Source organism: Gossypium raimondii, chromosome 10 (genome assembly GCF_025698545.1).
Source record: "Gossypium raimondii isolate GPD5lz chromosome 10, ASM2569854v1, whole genome shotgun sequence".
Lineage (NCBI taxonomy): Eukaryota > Viridiplantae > Streptophyta > Magnoliopsida > Malvales > Malvaceae > Gossypium > Gossypium raimondii.
The window spans coordinates 33,300,781-33,323,920 of NC_068574.1; the positions used below are offsets into that span (position 1 = coordinate 33,300,781).

The 23,140-nt window shown below is 36.6% G+C and overlaps 1 non-coding gene across 1 annotated transcript; it reads right to left on the reverse strand.

The window, feature by feature from the left end:
- Positions 1-20,642: 20,642 nt before the first annotated feature.
- LOC128034177 (small nucleolar RNA R71) lies at positions 20,643-20,749 on the reverse strand. Its single transcript, XR_008190309.1, has one exon. It is a non-coding gene; the product is annotated as a small nucleolar RNA R71 (small nucleolar RNA).
- Between the last annotated feature and the right edge of the window lie 2,391 nt (positions 20,750-23,140).

Below are 23,140 nucleotides of genomic sequence, written 5' to 3' on the forward strand. Positions count from 1 at the left end.
GTCACAATAGAAGTAGCACTCTGGCATAGTCCTTCTAACAAAACCTTTTTCCAATCAGCAACCTAAGAAGGAAAAGGTAACAAAGTAAGTTCATACGAACTAAGTGAGTTCCAAATATAAATCATACATAACATTACTGATAGTACAATTGAACTTTTCTAAAGGATTTACACACATTCACATAGTACACCCAATGATATATACAGAACACAAACAGACTAAGTACGCCAACTTACTTATCACTTGGGTGTATACAGTACGCCAACTCAACACAACTAAGACAAATTCATTCTCATGCCAGCCACGTACCTAAAATTCAAAATCAAAAGCATACCATTTAGTCTTGTTCACATACATTCTCCCCCTTAACTCTGATATCATTTTCTATCTGAACAACACATTTTATCATGATCTACCAATCCGGTTTGCAATATAGTTGCCCTACCAGAGGCTACAAAAACATATCTCCTTATCTCTATCAGTTCATATCATATCATACATATAAAAATCAAACGGTAATGTCTTAAGCATGAAAAATGGAACTTACTTTATATCACTGACATAATGCACTCAGATTGAAGACTTTGGATGACCATTACCCACACAACATCTTCATCCATTACATAGGAGGATTATTTACCTTATACGAATTATAAAATAAAGAAAGCTAAAACACATGGAAGGAAGAAGGAACTCACTAGAAACTCTAGCACAAGTCCATAAAGTAGGCCCTTTGCCTTTATCACTTGGGCCTTCATTAACTTCTTGAGCAAAAATAAAGATAATTGAAAATATCAGATAATCAATCGATCAAATCTGATCATCCACGCAAGAATCAAAACACTTAATCCAAAATCAAGAAGTTTCCTTCCTCACACTCTATCCTAACATTTCTACATGCCAAATGAGAAACATGTAAATGACTTAGAAGGTAATCTAGGGTTCATTAGTAATTACCAGTGAGCTTGTAACGCCCTAAAATTTAAGTCTTTAATTTTTGCATGATTTGTCACAAATTGATTGTCTGCTTCAGTGGTTAAGTAATTTAGGTGTGTTTGGGAGTGTTTGAGGAGCCTGGGTTTAAGTCTTGGCCTTCGCAGAATTTTTAGTTTTTCCCTTTAATGAATCTAGACACTGGCACATAGGCTTTATAAATTTTAGTGCTTGTTTTATGACAAAAAGAGCCTAATGGTCCAGTGGTAGGTGGCGTGTGAAATACTCTTAAGGTTTGAGGTTCGAATCCTGTGTTGCACTGTGGAGTGGTTATTTTTATCACCTGTGCAGTGAGGTGGTAGAGTTTGATTGAAATGCTGTGGAATTTTAATGGAGGAGTGAATCATGGAGAGAATAGTGGGATTGTGATTGGGTCGAGGAAATCAAGGAGGGATAAGGAGAGGATTTTTAGGAGAAAATCAAGGAATTTGAGAAAGGGGAGTGTGTACAGTTTGGGGTAGTTCATGTTAGAGTATGCCCAAAGATCAATCATGAGATGTTTGTAATAACATACTGGATTTATGCTGTTTATTAATATAAGGCGTTACCATTATTATTTCAGTTTCTTTTCTGTGTGTATAAATAAACTGTTTTATAATAATGTCCTAAGAATAATATGATTATTCTTAAAAGATCCTTAGTCAAGTATTATTGTTGGATAGGACAACGATAATGCATTAAGACTAACATGTAGTTGATTGATGATAAAGAGTTGTCATTGATATGGAATGTCAGAATCGATGCATGAATATGTGTGTTAGAGAACAACATATTGGACTAACCCATTATGAGTATGTTTCTTGGATTATTATGTAATTGTCACGACATTACTCATAGTGATTAATATGTATATGATCCTCAGACTTCAGATCATCATAATCCCAACATCATGAGTAGTATATTTTGATATAGTCAGACGTACACCGTAACTGGTTGTTCTATAAAGGCTGATGTTGGATATACCACAATCGATGTAAAGGGATATGGTTGGTCGATATAGAATAAGTCCCTCCTGCATAATGAGAGTAATATCTTAGGCCACTTGATTAAGTGAGACTAGAAATGCATGGCCATGCTCAAATAAGTTGATATGAGATGTCATACATATTTGTATATCGTAGTCTGCTTAAGATATCAAGGAACATGGAATGGACTATGAAAGTGTGACTATTTCATGACTTGTGTCCAATCCAGAGATAAAGGACTTAAGGATTATTGCATAAAAGGTTAATCATAAAAAGGTTATGTCGAATCATGATCTCTTGTGACTTAGGTAGCAATGATGCATTGCTAGATGCCACTCATTGTTTGTAACATTGAAATCGTTCTAGTATTACAGCTAACGTTACAGGCACCTACAGGGCCACACCCTATAGTTGAAATGAACAGAATAAACCATAGTTGGTATTGTTTTTGGGGGTCACTTGAATTAAATTAATTATAGAATTAATTTAATTCGGTAATCAAATTTCCAACATATTATGTACATAGTTGTTGTACGCACAATGAGGACATGAATTTGGTTAGCATGTGAATTCAAATAAATATATGGTTTACCGAAATTATATTATAATTAATGTAATTATAATTTTCAGTTTAAAATATTATTATATTTATTTAATTCCTAAAAACCATAAAATAAAAAGATATATAAGAATCTTGTTTTTCTTTGTTTTGGGTCTAGCAGCCGTCAAAGAAAAATCACTCTCAAAACTGTTTTAGGGATTTCTGATTTCTTCCGTTCGTAGTCAACTGGGTGGATTATGTAGAGGTCGGGGTCTCGATAGATTGTGGCTTGGTTCGACTGTAGATCTGACTACACATTGTTGAGACGTTGCTGTCTACTCAGAATAAACATTCGGTAATTTCGTAACCTTTATCACCCCGATTCATTCCTCACACATGGATCCTTGGTTAGGATCGCTGGATTTTTATTTTTTCGCTGCGCCATAGGGGTGCCGGTGATCCAACAATTCAACCCTTGAGATTTTGGCTAGAGGGTAAAAGTTTGTCATTTTTGGCATTTGGAAGAACTTCTTGGGCTAGCATCTGCCGAATTGTCTTTAGGTACTAAAGATTTTCAATTTTGGGTTAGTTTCATGTTCTATTGTTAGCTTTTGGTGACGGTTTTTGCTAAGTCTTAGGAAGTACCTTTCGGGTTTCTCACTTTCTTTTCTGCTCCATTCTTCTCTCTTTCCCTCTCCTCCTATGTCGAATACTCTCATCTCTCTTTCTCCCTTTTTCTTTTCTCTTCTCTACTCATCTCTTCTCTTCTTCTCCTCTTCATTCTAGTGCTACAAGTGTTGTCGACTACCGGTAAGTGTTATACTATTCACTCTATTCATTTCTTTCTATTTTCCTAAAATCGAATACCTTCCTTCGTAATCTTTGATTGCCGACTGCTGATGTTTTTCTCTCGATGTGCTGCTTATTGCGGTTCTAGAGTTTTCCTTGAGGAGTGGTGCAGTGTAAGTGTTGTTAATCTTCGAAACCACTCTCTCATCCCTCAATCAAGGTAAGTAGGCTAGTCATCTTTTAAGTGTAGGCCGAATGTTCCTATGGTTCTATAAATGATCATGTGTGGATTTCAACCATATAATTAAACAATATTTTTTAATGAAGTTCATTGTATTGCAGTTATAGGTTAAAAAGAGTGAAGTCAATCTTCATATCGGTTGTAAAAGTGGGCTAAGCCACTTTTGTCAGTCGAGATTTTAGGTGTTCGTGGATCTTAGTACGTTTTCACAAATAGGTGTGTAATCACCCGCTGCAACAGTAGATCGGCGAAAAGCCGAAAAGCTGTAAACATGGCATTTGAGACCCTATGGGCATGCGATCGCTCAAGTGGCAAGCCCAACTTGTGATTCATGGGAAAATGATCGAAATACCCTCAAAGGGCAACATGACAGAAATACCCTCGAAGGGTAAAATGACCGAAATACCCCCGAAGGGTAAAATGACTGAAATACTCTTGAAAGGTAAAATGATCGAAATACCCTCGAAGGGTAAAATGACTGAAATACCCTCAAAGGGTAAAATGACCAAATACCCTCGAAGGGTAAAATGACTGAAATACCCCTGAAGGGTAAAATGACTGAAATACCCTCGAAGGGTACAATGATCGAAAGACGCTCGAAAGGTAAAATTACCAAATAACCTCGAAGGGTAAAATGATCAAAATACCCTCGAAGGGTAAAATGACTGAAATACCCTCTTAGGGTAAATGATTGTTATACTCCTAGGAGTTGAAATGACTGTATGACCGATTTGTTCTATGTTATTTACATGACTGTTACTGAGTATGACATACTACATACACGTATGATCGCTCAAGTGGCAAGCCCAACTTGTGATTCATGGGTAAATGATTGAAATACCCTCAAAGGGCAAAATTATCGAAATACCCTCGAATGGTAAAATGACCGAAATACCCCCGAAGGGTAAAATGACTGAAATACTCTTGAAGGGTAAAATGATCGAAATACCCTCGAAGGGTAAAATGACTGAAATACCCTCAAAGGGTAAAATGATCGAAAGACCCTCGAAGGGTAAAATTATCGAAATAACCTCGAAGGGTAAAATGATCTAAATACCCCGAAGGGTAAAATGACTGAAATACCCTCATAGGGTAAAATGATTATCATACTCCTAGGAGTTGAAATGAGTGTATGATCGATTTGTTCTATGTTATTTACATGACTATTACTGAGTATGACATACTACATACACGTATGATTTATGACATGACATACTGCATGGGGTTGGGATTCTGATATAAGGGAAGTATACTGTACTGGTGGCTTTGCCACATATAATGTTACTGGAAGCTATTGCGTTATTATTCATGGCGACTTTCTTTGCATCATCATATTAGCGACTTTCTCTGCGATATTGGTGTGTTGGCTGGGTGGGTCGATTTTATCCCTACATAGTGTGTTGGTGGTACGAAATGGTGTGTTGGCCGGATTGGGATGGGTTGCATTACTGCATTACACTGACTATTGTATCGGGCTAAGGCCCCCACTATTACTGTATTGGGCGAAGGCCTACACACTATCACTGTAATGGGCTAAGGCCCACACTGTACTGATACTGTATAGGGCTCACTCCCAGACTGATTCTGCATGTTGTATAGTGATTGTCTAGAAAGGGATTACACACTGAGTTTACTAAACTCACGCTCTCCTTTAACTGTGCAGGTAATCCTCAACAATAGGCGATTCGGTGCTGCGAAGGACTTGGAGATGGCCACGCAGTCACTAATTTTTAATATTTGCTTTTATTTTGATTTAAATAATAAGTTGGGTTTTGTTTTTGTAATAAGGCCTTTAAGTTTGTTTAAATTTTTAATGGGGCTTTTACTTCCATTTTTTAAATTGCTTGTTTAGGAGAAAACGAATTTTAAAATAATTATCGTTTTCAAAGACACGAGTTTTAAACTATAGAATTCAAAAAGCTTTCGTGATTTTAGACTAATTAATTAAATTAATATCAGATAACAAGACAGAAATTTCAACTAATTGATTTGCTAATTAATAATAAAAGGGGGATTATCTACAACTTAGAAAAAGAAAAAAATTTCTACCAACGAGTTCATATTTTCGAGTGACACATTGATGTGACACATCAGATTCGACCATAACTTCTAGCATGGATTTGGGGTGTTACATTTAGTGGTATCAAAGCCAGGTTGCAAAACTCGGCTGTGGAATAGGTTTGAAAATATCTGGAATTTTTGAAAAACTATCTTGAATTATTTTTGAAGGTTACAAGTGTGGCACACCGAGTCTCCAACGACAAATCTGTAAGTTTCTATATACTGTAGACTGCATAAACTAAAATATATTGAGAGATTACTATAGATAGTAGGACTATATTGAAACTCTTAAATTAAGGAAAACTAATATTGTAGGAAAACGGAAACTATAGGTGGACTCTTGAATTACGAAAATAAACTCTGATTATTCCTTCTCATAAGAAATCTGTTAATAATTACTGAAACTACTAACTAATGCATAAAACTTCGTAAATAGATTATACGTAATTCGATAAGAGCACTAGATGTACTCGCAGAAGGGGTACTTGAGGCTGTGGTAAAGGCCGAGGGAGTGTTAGGGTTGGGTCTTCGGCATCGGGCAACATGCCTAATGTTGGGGCTAGGGAAGAACCATCTTCACGGGGACTGAGACAGGATCATTCGATCGAGCATCTAGGGATGATGCACTATCCCAAGCTATGCTCCGTATTCCGGAAAGGGTTGTAGGGACCAGTAGAGGTGCTGTGGGCCGTGGGTCAATTTCAGAATAACTCCGGTTGAATGGAGTAGAAATTTTTAGGGGTATTTATAGAGTAGCCCCTAATGTGGCTGAATACTGGTTGGAAGCTGCGGAAAGAATAATGGATGATCTCAACTGCACTTCTGAGCAAAAGCTAAAATGTGCAGTGTCTTTACTGCAAGACGAGGCCTATCAGTGGTGGCTTACCATGAGAGAGGGTACTCAGGCTGATTGGTTAACGTGAGATTTCTTTAAGTCAGATTTTGAAGGAAAGTATGTGAACGCAAGTTATGTGGATGCCCGAAGAAACGAATTTTTGAGCTTAACCTAAGGGAATAAGACTGTGGCAGAATATGAGGCAGAGTTCCTATGACTGAGTCGCTATACACGTGGGATAGTGGAAACTGAGTATGAACGCTGTGTGTGATTTGAGGACAGCCTCCAGAATGAGTTGCGAGTCATGATAGCTCCGCAGAGGGAGCGAGATTTTGCTGCCTGAATTAAAAAGGCGAAAATCACCGAAGATGTGAAGCGCTCTGAGCACCAGAACCGTGAGAAAGATAGGGGTAGGTGTAGGAGGGATTCAGAGCCCTCAAGTTCTTCTACAAAGCCTAGAAAGAAGGCCAGGTTTGATGGGTCAGTCCGAGCTGGGGTTACTGTTGCTAGACTACAGCCTTGTGCTGACTGTGGGAGACATCATCTGGGTGAGTGTTGGAAGGTGATTGGGGCATGTTTCAAATGTAGGTCTAAGGAGCATCAAGTTAAGGATTGTCCCCAGAGGCCTACTCAGATGCAAGCTGCACGTTAGGGTTTTGTTTAGCCAGGGAAATGTGGTCAACAGCCATCGAGAGGCCGTGGACAGGTTAGAGGTGGAAATGGTGTAAGACGAGGTCGTGGAACGTTATGCAGAGGTGTTGGTAACAGTGAGGTCGTGGACAAGCCGTGGACTGGTTTATGCTACTCGTCGCCGAAAGGATGGTGACGCTTCAGATGTTATAATTGGTACGTTCCTAATTCATAATGTACCTTACACTGCTTTAATTGATATAGGGTCTACGTATTCATACATTGCATGCACTGTGTCTGGCACCTTGGGTATCATGTATGAGATTATTTTTAATGAGTTTATTGTGTTAAGTCCACTGGGACAATCAGTAAGAGTAGACAAGTTGTTCAGAGATGTGCCCCTAGAGGTTCAAGGAGTTATATTTCTAGCAGATTTGATGGAACTATCGTTTGGTGAATTCGACCTAATATTGGGGATGGATTGGTTGGTTAAACATTGTGTAAGTTTGGATTGCACTGCTAAATGTATAGTGTTAAAGACTATTGAGGATGAGCAGGTGGCTGTGATTGGGGAGCAAAGGGATTATCTGTCTAATGTGATTTCTGTATTAAGGGCTGAAAAATTGGTTTGTAAGGGTTGTGAAGCGTTTCTAGCTTATATTGGTGCATCTGATTCTAAGGGTACTTCTGTTGGGGATGTCAAAACTGTTAAGGATTTTTTCGATGTTTTTCCTGATGAGCTCCCTAGTTTGCCTCTGAGCCATGAAGTTAAATTTGGAATTGAGCTTCTGCTAGGAACAGCTTCAGTGTCTATCGCCCCTTATAGGATGACACCGAAGGAGCTGGTGGAGTTAAAAGCTCAAATCGAAGAACTATTAGATCGAGGATTCATCTGACCTAGTGTGTCTTCGTGGGGAGCACTAGTATTGTTTGTAAAGAAAAAGGATGGGACCATGCATATGTGCATCAACTATCGACCATTGAATAAATTGACTATCAAGAATAAGTATCCATTATCGAGGATAGATGATTTATTTGATCAATTGCAGAAGCATCGATTTTCTCCAAAATATATCTTCATTTTGGGTACCATCAGTTGAGAGTTAAGGAGGTTGATGTGTATAAGACTGCGTTTAGGACTCGTTATGGTCATTACGAGTTCCTAGTGATGTCGTTTGGGCTAACGAATGCACCAACTGCCTTCATGGACCTAATGAACCGAGTATTCCAGCCCTGTTTGGATCAATTTGTGGTGTATTTGTAGACGATATCTTGGTGTATTCGAGAACCGAGGATGAACATGATGCTCATCATCGAATTGTTCTATAGATTTTAATGGAGAAGCAGTTGTACACTAAGTTCAGTATGTGTAAGTTTTGGCTGTGAGAAGTGACATTTCTGGGTCACGTGGTGTCTGCCGAGGGGATTAGGGTTGAACCTCAAAAAATTGAAATTGTACTGGAATGGAAACCACCTAAGACTGTATCTGAGATAAGAAGTTTTCTGGGTCTGGCAGGGTATTACAGACGTTTTGTTGAGGGATTTTCCGTGATTGCTGCGCCTCTAACTAAGTTTCTGCGAAAAGGGGCACCATTTAATTTGACTGATCAGCAACAAGAAAGTTTTGAGAAATTGAAGAAAGTTCTGACTGAGACCCCTATCTTAATACAGCTAGAGTCTGGGAAGAAATTCACTGTCTACAGCGATGCATCACACGTTGTTTTGGGTTGTGTGCTGATGCAGGAGGGTAAGATGGTTGCTTATGTGTCTCATCAACTTAAGCCTCACGAGGCGAATTACCCTACTCATGACTTGGAGTTAGCTGTGGTGGTATTCGTACTGAAAATTTGGAGGCATTATCTCTACGGTGAGAAGTGTACTATTTACACAGATTACAAGAGTCTTGAGTACCTCCTCACTCAGAAAGAGTTGAATCTTAGGTAGCAAAAATTGATAGAGTTGCATAAGGACTATGATTGCTCAATTGAATACCATCCTGGTAAGGCTAACATGGCAGCGGAAGCACTGAGCCGTAGGGCTGATTCTGATTTGAGAGAGATGTTTGCTCGTCTTAGCTTGTTTAATGATGGTAGCTTGTTGGTTGAGCTACAAGTTAGATCTACGTGGACTGAACAGATTAAGGGTAAATAGTTGTTGGATGAGTCACTAGTTCCTCGTTTCCGTTAGTTTGAGAATGGGGAAGCTTCAAATTTTAAGTTAAATAGTGAAGGAGTACTGTGCTTCCGTGGGAGAGTCTGTGTACCGAAGGATAATGATTTGAGGCAGTCTATACTGCGAGAGGCGCATAGTATTCCTTATGCTATGCATCTAGGCGGGAATAAAATGTATTGAGATCTTCGTGAGTTATATTGGTGGCCTGGTCTTAAGCGTGAAGTTACTAATTTTGTGGGTAAAGGTTTAACTTGTCAGCAAGTGAAGGCTAAACATCAGTTACCTTCAGGGTTACTACAGCCAGTTAAAATTCTACTTTGGAAGTGGGAGAGAGCAACCATGGATTTTGTGAGTAGGTTGCCCTTAACGCCTACCAAGAAGGATTCGGTATGGGTTATTGTAGATTGATTGACTAAATCTGCTCATTTCATACTAGTCCGTACTGATTACTCTTTGCAAAAGTTGGCTAAACTGTATTTGGCTGAGATTGTAAGACTGCATGGGGTACCAGTTTCTATTATATCAGATAGAGATCCTCGCTTTACATCTCGGTTTTGGAAGAAATTACACAAGGCTTTGGGTTTAAGACTGGACTTTAGTACTGTGTTTCATCCCCTGACTGATGGTCAATCAGAGAGGATGATTCAGATATTAGATGATATGTTAAGGTGTTGTGTAATGGATTTTCGAGGCAACTGAAAAGACTATTTCGTAGTAGCAGAGTTTGCGTATAATAATAACTACCAGTCCAGTATTCAAATGGCACTGTACGAGGCGTTATATGGTCGTAGGTGTCGTACTACTACCTGTTGGATTAAGCTAGGTAAGTGGCAAGTTCTAGGGCCAGAGTTAGTTTCTGATACCGAAGAGAAGGTAAAACTGATTCGAGACCGGTTGAATGAAGCATCTGATAGGTAGAAGTCTTATGCGGATCTTAAACGCCAAGAGATTGAGTATTCTATGGGGGGATTACGTTTTTCTCAAGGTTTCCCCATGGAAAAAGATACTGAGGTTTGGTCGGAAGGGTAAGCTTAGTCGTAGGTTCATTGGGCCTTACTGTATACTGAAGCGTATGGGACCGGTCGCATATCAACTTGAGTTGCCTCTAGAGTTAGATCAGATTAACGATGTGCTCCACGTCTCACCTATTTTGACTAGGTAAATTTTGAGGCCGAAATTTCGTTAAGGCGGGTAGAGTTGTAACGCCCTGAAATTCAAGTCTTTAATTTTAGCATGATTTGTCCCAAATTGCTTGTTTGCTTCAGTGGTTAAGTAATTTGGGTGTGTTTCGGAGTGTTTGAGGAGCTTGGGCTCAAGTCTTGGCATTGGCAAAATTTTTAGTTTTTCCCTTTAATGAATCTAAACACTGGCACATAGGCTTTATAAATTTTAGTGCATGTTTTATGACAAAAAGAGCCTAACGGTCCAGTGGTAGGTGGCGTCTGAAGAACTCTTAAGGTTTGAGGTTCCAGTCCTGTACTGCACTGTGGAGTGTTTATTTTTATCACCTGTGAAGTGAGGTGGTAGAGTTTGACTGAAATGCTGTAGCATTCGAATGGAGGAGTGAGTCATGGAGAAAATAGTGGGATTGTGATTGAGTGAGGAAATCAAGGAGGGATAAGGGGAGGATTTTTAGAAGAAAATCATGGAATTTGAGAAGGGGGACTGTGTGCCATTTGGGGTAGTTCAACCCTTGAGATTTCAGCTTGGGGGTAAATGTTTGTTATTTTCGACATTTGGAAGAACTTCTTGGGCTAGCATCTGCCAAATTTAGTCTTAGGAAGTACCTTTCGGGTTGCTCACTTTTCTTTTCTGCTCTATTCTTCTCTCTTTCCCTCTCCTCCCGTGCCGAATACTCTCATCTCTCTTTCTCCCTTTTTCTTTTCTCTTCTCTACTTATCTCTTCTCTTCTTCTCCTCTTCATTCTAGTGCTACAATTTTTGTTGACTATCGGTAAGTTTTATACTTTTCACTCTATTCATTTCTTTCTCTTTTTCTAAAACCGAATAGCTTCCTTCATAATCTTTGATTACCGAATGTTGATGTTTTTCTCTCGATGTGCTGCTCGTTGCAGTTTTAGAGTTTTCCTTGAAGAGTGGTGTAGTGTAAGTGTTTTTAATCATCGAAACCACTCTTTCATCCCTCAATCAAGGTAAGTAGGCTAGTCATCTTTTAAGTGTAGGTCGAATGTTCCTATGGTTCTATAAATGATCATGTGTGGATTTCAACAACATGATTAAACAATATTGTTTAATGAAGTTCACTATATTGTAGTTATCTGTCAAAAAGAGTGAAGTCAATCTTCATCAATTTTAAAGTGGGCTAATCCACTTTTTTCAGTCGAGATTATGGGTGTTCATGGATTTTACTACGATTTCACAAGCAGGTGTGTAATCATCCACTACAACTGTAGATCGGCGAAAAGCTGAAAAGCTGTAACCACAACGTTTGAGGCTACACGGGCATGCGGTCGCTCGAGTGGCAAGCCCAACTTCCGATTCATTAGTAAATGACCAAAATACCATCGAAGGATAAAATGACCGAAATACCCTCGAAGGGTAAAATGACCGAAATACCCCAGAAGGGTAAAATGACCGAAATACCCCCAAAGGGTAAAATGACCGAAATACTCTTGAAGGGTAAAATGATCGAAATACCCTCGAAGGGTAAAATGACCGAAATACCCGCAAAGGGTAAAATGACCAAAATACCCTCAAAAGGTAAAATGATCGAAATACCCCTAAAGGCTAAAATTATTGAAATACCCCAGAAATATAAAAGGATCGAAATATCCCTAAAGGGTAAAATGATTGATATACCCTCAAAGGGTAAAATGACTGAAATACCCTCATAGGGTAAAATGAGTGTTATACTCCTAGGAGTTGAAATGAGTGTATGACCGATTTGTTCTATGTTATTTATATGACTGTTACTGAGTATGACATACTGCATACACGTATGATTTATGACATGAAATACTGCATGGGGTTGGGATTCTGATATAGGAGAAGCATCTTGATCTTGGTGGCTTTGCCACATATATCATCTTCGCGACTTTCTTTGCATCACTATTCTTGGCGACTTTTTCGCGATATTGGTGTATTGGTTGGGTGGGTCGATTTTATCCCCACATGGTGTGTTGGTGGTACGGAGTGGTGTGTTGGTTGGATTGGGACGGGTTGCATTACTGCATTGCACTGATTACTGTATTGGGCTAAGGCCCACACACTGTATAGGGCTCAGGCGCAGACTGATACTATATAGGGCTCAGGCGCAGACTGATTATGCGTGTTGCATAGTGATTGTCTAGAAGGGAATTACACACTGAGTTTCGCAAACTCACCCTCTCCTTTAAATGTGCAGGTAATCCACAGCCATAGGCGATTTGGTGCTGCGAGGGACTCGGAGATGGCCGCACAATCACAGCTTTTCATATTTGCTTTTATTTTGATTTAAATAATAAGTTGGGTTTTGTTTTTGTAATAAGGCCTTTAAGTTGGTTTAAATTTTTAATGGGGCTTTTACTTTCATTTTTTAAATTGCCTTCTTAGGAGAAAACGAATTTTAAAATAATTATCGTTTTCAAAGACACGAGTTTGAAACTATAGATTCAAAAAGCTTTCATGATTTTGGACTAAATTAAATTAATATCAGATAATAAGATAGACATTTCAACTAATTGATTTGCTAATTTATAATAAAAGGGGGATTATCTACAACTTAGAAAAAGATAAAAAAATTTCTACCAACGAGTTTGAATTTTCAAGTGACACATTGATGTGACACATCAGATCTGACCGTAACGTCTAGGCCGAGTTTGGGGTGTTACAGAGCTGGTACTAACGTAGAAGTTAGCTGAATACAGCGAACATTACTTTGAAGAGGTTTTCTAAACTTAAGTTTTCATAGAGTTTTCAAAGGAAATCAAGAAAGAAGAAGAAAATGTAAAAATTTTTAGAAAGATCACCACTATCTTTACATACTTAAGCTCAGAGACAAAGATTAGTGGAAAAATAAGATAATTCCACTAACTTTCTTTATTCTTGGGATTAAGTGCACTTAACATAATTTAAGTCTTATCATCTACAGTAATCTAGTTCTGTTCTAACTAAATATTAACTTAACTAACCGCATTACCATACTTTAAATAATAAACAAATATAAACGAGTTCACCTAATACATCTGGGTTGGGCGGATACCGTTGGGAAATGTGCCTATATTGTAGTAAACATGTAATTGTTTTCTATTTATTTGAACGATGAATAATAAATAAAGTTAATTACACATTTCACTATTATGTCTTTTGTATTTTATGTCTTTTATATTTTACATGCATAGCGAAATTGTGACAAGCAAATATTAGCTCGTTGATTGTCTAAAGTTCAAATTGAAGATAAGTGGCATTGTAAAGAATGTTTACATTGTGAGAAAGACAACTTACTTCAGTAGATAATCTAAATGAGTCCATAATCTCGTAAAAGAATCACAGTGATAATTTGATTCAAATACCAATAAGGATTATTATGTCTTCTACAATTCCAATTGGAGAGATGGCTAGTCTTGGCTATTGGAGCACTTGACTCCATGAGCAGAGATATAGATGTATTCATTGGTAGAATGATACATTGGACTGGACCCAAGATGAATTAATTGTGAATCTGTTTGTGAATTAATTCACTAGTGACATTCATGGTGTGATTTACCTAAATCCTGAGTTAGTCACTGACCATGCGTATGCAACTCATGTGCTTTGATATAAGTGGAGGCTTATGCTCTAAAAATGATCGAGCCCATAGCTGATATGTTGGGTATATGACTTGTGTGTGGCATGACTTTACTAGCAACAGTGGAATTCATAGCTCTATTAAAGAGTTAATGATATCCTCTCATTGGCATTGTGTGGATTGATAAATATGGAACGTGACCACAAGTTGCTTGTTCTCGAACAAGAAATTTATGACAATCATTTGTTAACAGTGATATATTAATCATTAAGAAGACATGATGGTGACAATGAGATAAAATAGGATTGTATTGAGTGAACAGATTTAACTCAAAGGAATCAAGGATATCATATGAGGGTACCACACACCTGACGAGGTCATTGGACAAAGTAATTGGATGAATTGCATCTATAAAGAGTATACAATAAGGAGTTTTCAATCATGGGACTTGTTGCAGACTGACTCTATGATTAAATAACTACGAATTATCGGAACGATGCTTCTGGACATAATTGCAATTACTAGAGCCTAATTGTATATGTCCAATTGGTCCCTCCACTAGCTCAACAAAAGCTCAACTGAACTGCATTTGAATTAGAAGAAAATTCTACAACTTTGGGAATAATTTAATTGAGTCGATTTATTTGATGTGGAATTAAATTAGGTGGTCGTAAGAATTGTTCAACTAGATAATTTGATTAAGGAATTTTCTTGAAAAATTAATTTGGAAAATCTAAGTGATTTTTGGAAAAAATAATTTTGATCAAGTAAAATTAAATTAATCAAATCAATTAAAATTAATATGATATTTTTGGAAGTTAATTTTTAAGTCAGACAATTGATCCAATGGGTAATTGAACTTGAAAATTGGATCTGAGATTATAAATCAGGCCCGAGAGCCCAAAACCAAGACTAAGACCCAAAAATTGGTCGAATTGGGCCTAATAGGTAAAACCAGGCCAACAATCTAATCAATGGCTAGACCGAACCAGTCGGGTCGTCACTGATCAGGACCAAAACGACAGCTGCCGAACTGACTAGGGGTACCGTAAGGGTGTCTCACCTACATCACCGGACAAGGTAGTGTCAGTGGCTACGACGGCGGCATCCTAGTGGCCGACGGTAGTTAGTCATCAATGGTTTAGCAGTGGAAGAGTTACACTCCTACTGAGAATCTACCAGAGAATTGGATTTCAGATTAATTATTCCAAAAATAATATTATTTTAATAGTTTAATAGTAAATTAAATTTAATACTTATCTTAATAGTATTTTATTAATTTAATATTAAATTGATTATTCTAATATTAAATTTAATCTAATATTTATCAAGATAAATTTTAGATTAAATTTAATATTAAAGTGATTAAGTTTAATCATAGTTGAACTCTCTAAACTCTCCTATATAAAGAGAGTCTTGGGTCATTATTTTTCACACACTTGAATTCAAGAGAAAGTTTTAGAGAGAAAATTATCTGAAGAGATTATTCCAAAAATATTCGAGAGATATTTTTCTAATTTACAACTTGACCCAAAATTTTAAAGAAATTGCAAAATTACCCTAATAGTAATTTTTGGAAAAAAATTCTGATACGAAGCGAGCCCACACTCGGCAGACGTGAGCTTGAGGATAGTGAAAAAAACTACTCAATCGAAGCGCTCTTCCTAGATGAACAAACATGTACAATTTTGATTAAGTGTTTATTACTTTAGATATCATAACCAAGATCTTGTATATTTTAAAACTTTGGTTGTGCCCAAAATTTATTTTCCAATGCATTTTCAAAATCCGTTTTTCCAACACATGCTTAACAGAATATTCTACCAAACTATAGAACTCGCCAAAACTAAGAGTTTACCAAATGGCGCAATACACATAATTCCATGCTTAGCCAATACAAACATTTTACTTACTGATATCTATACTTATTATCAACTATATTGCAAATAGTAACCAAATACTAAGACTTCATCGGGCGGGCTGTTACAATTTCAATGGCAAGCTCTGGTGGGTTTAGTGTAATGAGAAATGTTAATTGTGAACATTGTGGAAGAAGCTATGGAAGAGAATGTTGGAGACATTCTGGGGCATGTTTTGGATGTAGATCCAAGGAGCATTTGGTTAAGTATTTTCTTTCCAAGATAGAATCAAGTACAAAGTAGTTTATTCGTGGACCTCAGAAGTTTCAACAAGAGGCCTGGTCTGGAGTGGTAGCAAAGTCTGGCTCAGTGCATTTTAACATCCTGCCAGCCGAAGTCCTGACTATTTAAGTGTTATTCATAAAAGCAAGGCTTAAGAGCAAGTTTCAAGTGCTCAACGTTAGAACTCGATTAAGTGTAAGGACTTTCTGAGTGCAACAGTGATGCCCCTAAGAGAGGTAAGTATCACGAATCAAGAAGTACTGGTTGTAACACTCCTAACCCGTATCTGTCACCGAAACAGGGTTACAGAACATTATCAGAGTTTACAATTCAAACAAACAGAAAAAATTCAAACATTTTATAACATATTAATAAGCATATTAAAACCAAGTCAAATCATACATATTTTCCCTTAAACGAGCCTTCGAGGCCCTAAATACGTGTTAAAAATAAGTCGGGACTAAATCAGAAACTCAAAAAAATTTAGAAAATAGTAATATTTTTCAAAGTTGTAGGGGTCACACGACCGTCTGGCCAGGCCGTGTGGGCAGTCAAAATAGGGACACACGGCTGTCTCCCAACCCGTGTCCATGCTCGCATACATATGATTCAATTAAAACATATAAATACGCAATTTAATTACATGAACTTACCTCGACAAGTATACGTAGATATGGAGGCAATTAATTCGAGATTTTCTCTTTGCCTCGATCTAACTTCGTACGAGATCTGACAAGTTCTATATGGATAAATTTAATTCAATTTCATATATTTATCATTCAAATTAGTCTAAAACATTTTTTACAAAATTACCATTTTGCCCTTATACTTTTAATTTCTTTGCAATTTAGTCCCTAGGCTCGAAAAATGAAATTCATGCAATTTAACACTTACCCATGCCTAGTAAATTTTATACATATTAGTAGTATCCCATATATTCATAAATTTACAATTTCACCACACAATATTTCTATTTTTCAATTTAGCCCTTAATAGATAATTTTATCAAAAATCCCTTTACAAAAGTTTTTTTTATCTAACAACAACCATCCATATTCTATCATCAAACTTCAAAACTCAAGCATGTTCATCAATCTTAAAACCCTAATAGTTTAACAGTTTCACAAATTAGTCCTCGGGCTAGCTAGATTAAGCTACAACGATCCCGAAAACGTAGAAATTATCAAAAACGGGACAAAAACACATACCTAATCAAGCATGCAAGATTGCCGAATGCCAAAACTTAAAAATGGCTTCCCCGAGCTTTAACTTTTAGTTGAAAATGTTGAGAGAAGAAGATAACCTAATTTGTTTTATTTTAATTTAACTTTAATTACTAATTTCCAAAATTAACCTTCATAATTCATTAAAATTTCAATATTTCCAAACCATTATCATCCACTAACATAAAATGGTCTAATTACCATATAAGGACCTCCACTTTAAATTCCTATAACTATTTAATACCTTTAGCTATTAGAACTCAACTTTTGCACTTTACGCGATTTAGTCATTTTTATCAAATTGAACATGTAAACGGTAAAATTTCTTAACGAAATTTTTATACAATAATATTATCATGTTGTAGACCATAAAATAATAATAAAATAAATTTTTTGAATTCAAAATTGTGGTCCCAAAACCACTATTCTGATTTCACTAAAAATGGGTTGTTACACTAGTAAGAATGTTTATATATATAAATATGGTGCATAGTTATAAAGAAGTATGACTAGTGAAGTATTGTTCTTCCAAATGCAGTTCTTGGCGTTAAGAATAGGCAGACTCCCATTTGAGAAAAAAGTAAGTAAGGATTTTATGTTTGATTACTATGAGTGGTGAAATAAGACTTATGGTTATGTAAAACGACATTTAAGATCTGAGTTCATGCCAGTGGCATAGAACAACCCGTAGCCATTTTGGTCCTGTGCCAGCTAAATTGTGAGAAAAGCTGGTTAAGAATTAATTGAATGTGAACTAAAAGGGTTAAATGCTAAATGAGTAATCCAGTAAGTTCTTAGAGATGAGCGATTTTGATAAGGTCACTTAGTCTTAATGAGACATTTACTGGACCCGCAAGAATATATAGACTTTTTCAGCACCTTTTGCTCACTAATGCATGTTTTTTCTAAGTTTTTTTTTAAATTCCATACTTTAATTATAAAATAATTAATTAGCACTCAATTTATGAAACATTTTGAATTTTAATTATTTTTATAATAAATTTGTACAATTTGATCTATTTTCGACAGTTTTTCACAAAAAGTGAAAAATTGGCTCGAGAGTAACCTTGAAAAGATTGGACCATCAAAGAACTTTTCGTATCAATTGACCAAAGAGTATGGCTGATTATTTTCAAGCCATGGATGACCCAACTTATACTCCTTGAACACATTTAAAAATTATTTTTTATCCGACACAAATTGGGTTAAAATTTAATTATAGCCTGATGAAGAGAAAGGAGCACAAATGTGCTAAGTGAAGAGGACTGATCCACTAAGAAAATGGCAACCCAAATCGTCCAAACTAGCTGACCAAATTAGCCTATTTTAGCTTATTTTTACACTTTCAAATCAGCCCTTGAACTTTTCCTCAATGCCGTTCAAACCCTTCCCCTTTTCAAGCATTCTATTTTTTTAACCACAAGCTAAAACTAGCAAATTTAAGTCAACCACTCCTTCCACCTATCATGGCCAGCCATGGGAAGGGGGACTGGCTGCTATTTTTAGCTAATTTTTCTTCCATCTCCCACTATAAAAATTCCCCTTCACTTCCTCATTTAGCATCCATCACTTCACACATCTCTCTCACACATATTTTCTCTAATTCCCTTATAGTTGCTTTCCAACTTTCTTTCCCCCCTTTTCGATTTCCCCTATTGAAAAAGAGCTAATACACCCCTTGGAGAAGCAGCAACCACTTATTCGTGAAGACCTTGGATCAACAGAATGAGCGAAGAAGAGAGGAGCGCACTAGTCTGGCTTTAGAATATCATCATGATTTGTTTTTCTAGTTCCCTTCTCTTAATCTTTTTCAGTTTATGTTGTGATCATGATTATGAATAATTGTTGTGTTGATGTTCATAAATTAATTAAAATGACTTAAATTTCATTCGTGTTCGATTAATTACATTTTTTCCACTGAATTTGTTAAAATCATGTTTGTGTTGTTATAAACATTGGTAGTTTGTTCAATTAAATAAAATCATGTCTATGTTATGCTTGCATTATAATTGTAAGGTAACAAATGAATTAAATATTAATCAATTATAATTATAGTTAATTGACACAATATTTAATTGGTGCATATTTAACCTTCCGAGGTAGTTGAGGGTTAAATTAGCGATGGTATTAAACAATATAGGAATTTAATCTTACATAACTTGTAAGATTATTGTGATTAAATTGTTTCAATATAGGAATATATTGTTACCTCACTTTATCTTATACTTGCTTATGAAAAGTGATTAATTGTTTGAATTGACATAGAAATATGTTTAAGAGATTAATTGATTTAGTAAGTATGTATATGCATTAGTTAACAAAAACCATGTTGCCATGAAATTATTCGTAACAATATGAAAATAGTTTTAATATTTTTAAGTTAAAGAATGAAATTCATCTAACACATTTAGTCATATTCATTAAACTCATTTTTAGAAATCGTGCATTGGATTTTTTTTTTAATTGAACACTTAGTTGAATTCTTAGTTTTTATCACATCTTTAAAATTAACATATTTTTTCTCACCAAATTGCTTAAGGTTACATTTAATAAATATTTTCTTGAAAAATCCCTGTGGGTACGATAACTCGAAATCCTTGTCATTTTATTACATGATACGATTGTGTACACTTGCACATTTCCATCGTTCCAAGTTTTTGGCGCCGTTTTCGGGGACTGTTTTAGAAGAAATTATTTGTGAATTGTTAATTTTGCATTTTGGTCTATTTTTTCTGTATCATTTTAATTCCATTATTTTTCTGTGATTGTTTCAGGTGTTTATGAGCATTGATCGAATTATTGACTTACTCCTCATAGATCCTGAAATTGAAAGGACTTTTCAACAAAGCAGAAGACAAACAGCTCAGAGAAGGACCGAAGAAATGAACTTCAAAAACTAGAACCAAGGAAATGGAGTGAATCATGCAAAAAATTCTATCATTATAGCAGATGATAGGGATAGAGCTCTAAGATAGCATGCCGTGCCATTGTTTCATGAGCTTAATCTAGGTATTAAGATGCCCAAAATTGAGGCACAACAATTTGAGCTGAAGCCAGTTATGTTCCAGATGCTTCAGATTGTGAGCCAATTCAGCGGAATGCCTATTGAAGATCCTCACCTTTACCTCAGATTGTTTATGGAGGTCAGTGATTCATTCAAGTTAGTTGGAGTACCTAAATATGCACTAAGATTAAAGTTGTTCCCATATTCAATAAGGGACAAAACTCGAGCCCGGTTGAACCCTTTGCCACCAAATTCCATTACCACATGGCAAGAGTTAGCAGAATCCTTCCTTATGAAATATTTCCCACCTAGCAAGAATGCTAAGTTGTGAAATGAAATCACTACTTTCCAACAGATGGTTGACGAGTCCTTGTATGAGGCATGGGAAAGATTTAAAGAATTGTTACAAAAATGCCCTCATAATGGAATCTCATATTGCATCCAATTAGAGTTGTTCTACAATGGTCTCAATGCTCACACGAGGATGGTAGTAGATGTTTCTACCAATGGTACTCTCATTTCTAAGTTTTATACTGAGTCTTATGAAATTATTGAGAGAATTGCAACCAACAATTACCAGTGGCTAACCAATCGAGTAGCTTTAAGACGAGTCGCATGAGTACATGAAGTGGACACCATTTCACTTACAACTCAGGTATCTTCAATATCCTCAATGCTTACAAATTTTACTACTAATGGGTTTAACAATGTTACAGCTCAGCCACCTAATCAATTTGAGAATATAGCTTGTGTTTTGTGTGGGGAAGGGCACTTGTTCGAAGAGTGCCCACCAAACCTAGAATTTGTTTATTACATGGGTAACTTGAACCGAGGTAGGCAAAGACTACAATCTACATTTTCTAATCCATCTTGGTGAAACCACCGAAATTTTTCTTGGCGCAACTAAGGGGATGGACCCAGTAACACTTACGCACAACCCAGACTGACCCAGCCACCTAGTTTCACCACCAAGCTCAAAAACCACCAGAAACTGAACTTTCCAATAGCCTAGAAAACCTATTAAATGCATATATGGCAAAGAATGATGCCACTTTAAGGAATTTAGAGAATCAAGTGGGTCAACTTGCTACTGAACTTAAAAACCGACCATAAGGTGCTTTGCCTAGTGATATAGAAAATCCAAGAAATCCAGGGAAAGAGCACTGTAAAGCATTGACACTAAGGGCAGGAAGACGATAGAGCCCAAGATTGTCAAAGTTGAAGAGGAGCTAGCTAACGCTTGAGATGAAGTGGGTATTCAACCAAGTGCTGAAAATCCAGCTTCACCAGAACCAAAATCTGCAAAATCTGATAAGGTAACTTTTGACCTAGTCAATTCTGATAAACTAACATCTTTTTTAGATGTAGAAGCACCACAGCAAACAAATTGTCCAGTGCAAATAAAAAATCCTCCACCACCCTACCCTCAAAGACTTCAGAAGTAGAAACATGAAGTCTAGTTCAAGAAGTTCTTAAACGTACTCAAGCAATTTCACCTCAATATTCTATTGGTAGAAGCTCTAGAGCAGATGCCAAACTACGTCAAATTCATGAAGGATATCTTGTCGAAGAAATAGATACTTGGAGAATTTGATACGGTAGCTCTGACGAAGGAATGTAGCACATATCTACAAGATAAACTACCCCCAAAGATGAAGGACCCTAGATGTTTTACAATACCTTGCTACATTGGAGCATCTTATTGTGGTAAGGCATCGTGTGATTTTGATGTGAACATCAACTTGATGCTCATGTCCATATTCAGAAAATTGGGGATAGGTAAAGTTAGACCAACCACGATTACGTTTTAGTTAGCAGATTAATCCTTAGCACATCCGGAAGGAAAAATTAAGGATGTATTGGTACATGTAGATAAATTTATTTTTCCTGTTGACTTTATGGTTTTAGAATTTGAAACAGATAAAGTGGTGTCAATCATCCTAGGAAGGCCTTTCCTGGCAACTAGAAAGGCCCTTATTGATGTGCAGAAGGGTGAGCTTACAATGTGTATTCAAGACGACCAAGTAATATTCAATTTTTTAAGTCTATGCAATTTCTTGACACAGTTGATGAGTATTCTACAATAACCGAGTTAGAAGAATTAGTCGTGGAATGAGAATCCAATTCTATCGAGGACCTATTGGAACAAATATTAATGTCAGACACTCCAAGTGAAGAGGAGGGGAAGGAATATCAAGCTTTGTTAAAAGCTGACCAAAGGGGATTTAATCCACAATCTAGCTTTGAATGTTTGGAATTAGAGAGCATATATTTTGTCCAACCAAAAGCGTCAATTGAAGAGCCACATAAATTATAACTTAAGATACTTCCTCAACAATTTAAATATGTTTATTTAGGTGACGCCCCTTCTTTCCCTAAGATTATTTCAGCTCGGCTAACTAAAGAGCAAGAAAAGAACTCATTCTAGTGTTGAAACAATTAAAAAGGCTATCGGGTGGACCATAGCTGATATCTAAGGTATAAGTCCATCTGTGTGCTTGCACAAAATCATTCTAGAGGATGGTGAAAAACGAATGATTGATAGACAATGGAGACTGAACCCCATTACGAAGAATGTGGTGAAAAAGAAATCATTAAATGGTTAGATGCGAGTATAATTTACCCCATCTCAGATAGTTCATGGGTAAGTCTGGTCCAATGCATGGCAAAAAGAAAGAGGTATTACGGTTGTGTAGAATGAAAACAACGAGTTTATACCAACCAGAACGGTTATGGGATGGAGAATTTGCATAGGTTACCAAAAATTGAACAAGGGAACTCGGAAAGATCAATTTCCTTTGCCGTTCTTGGATCAAATGT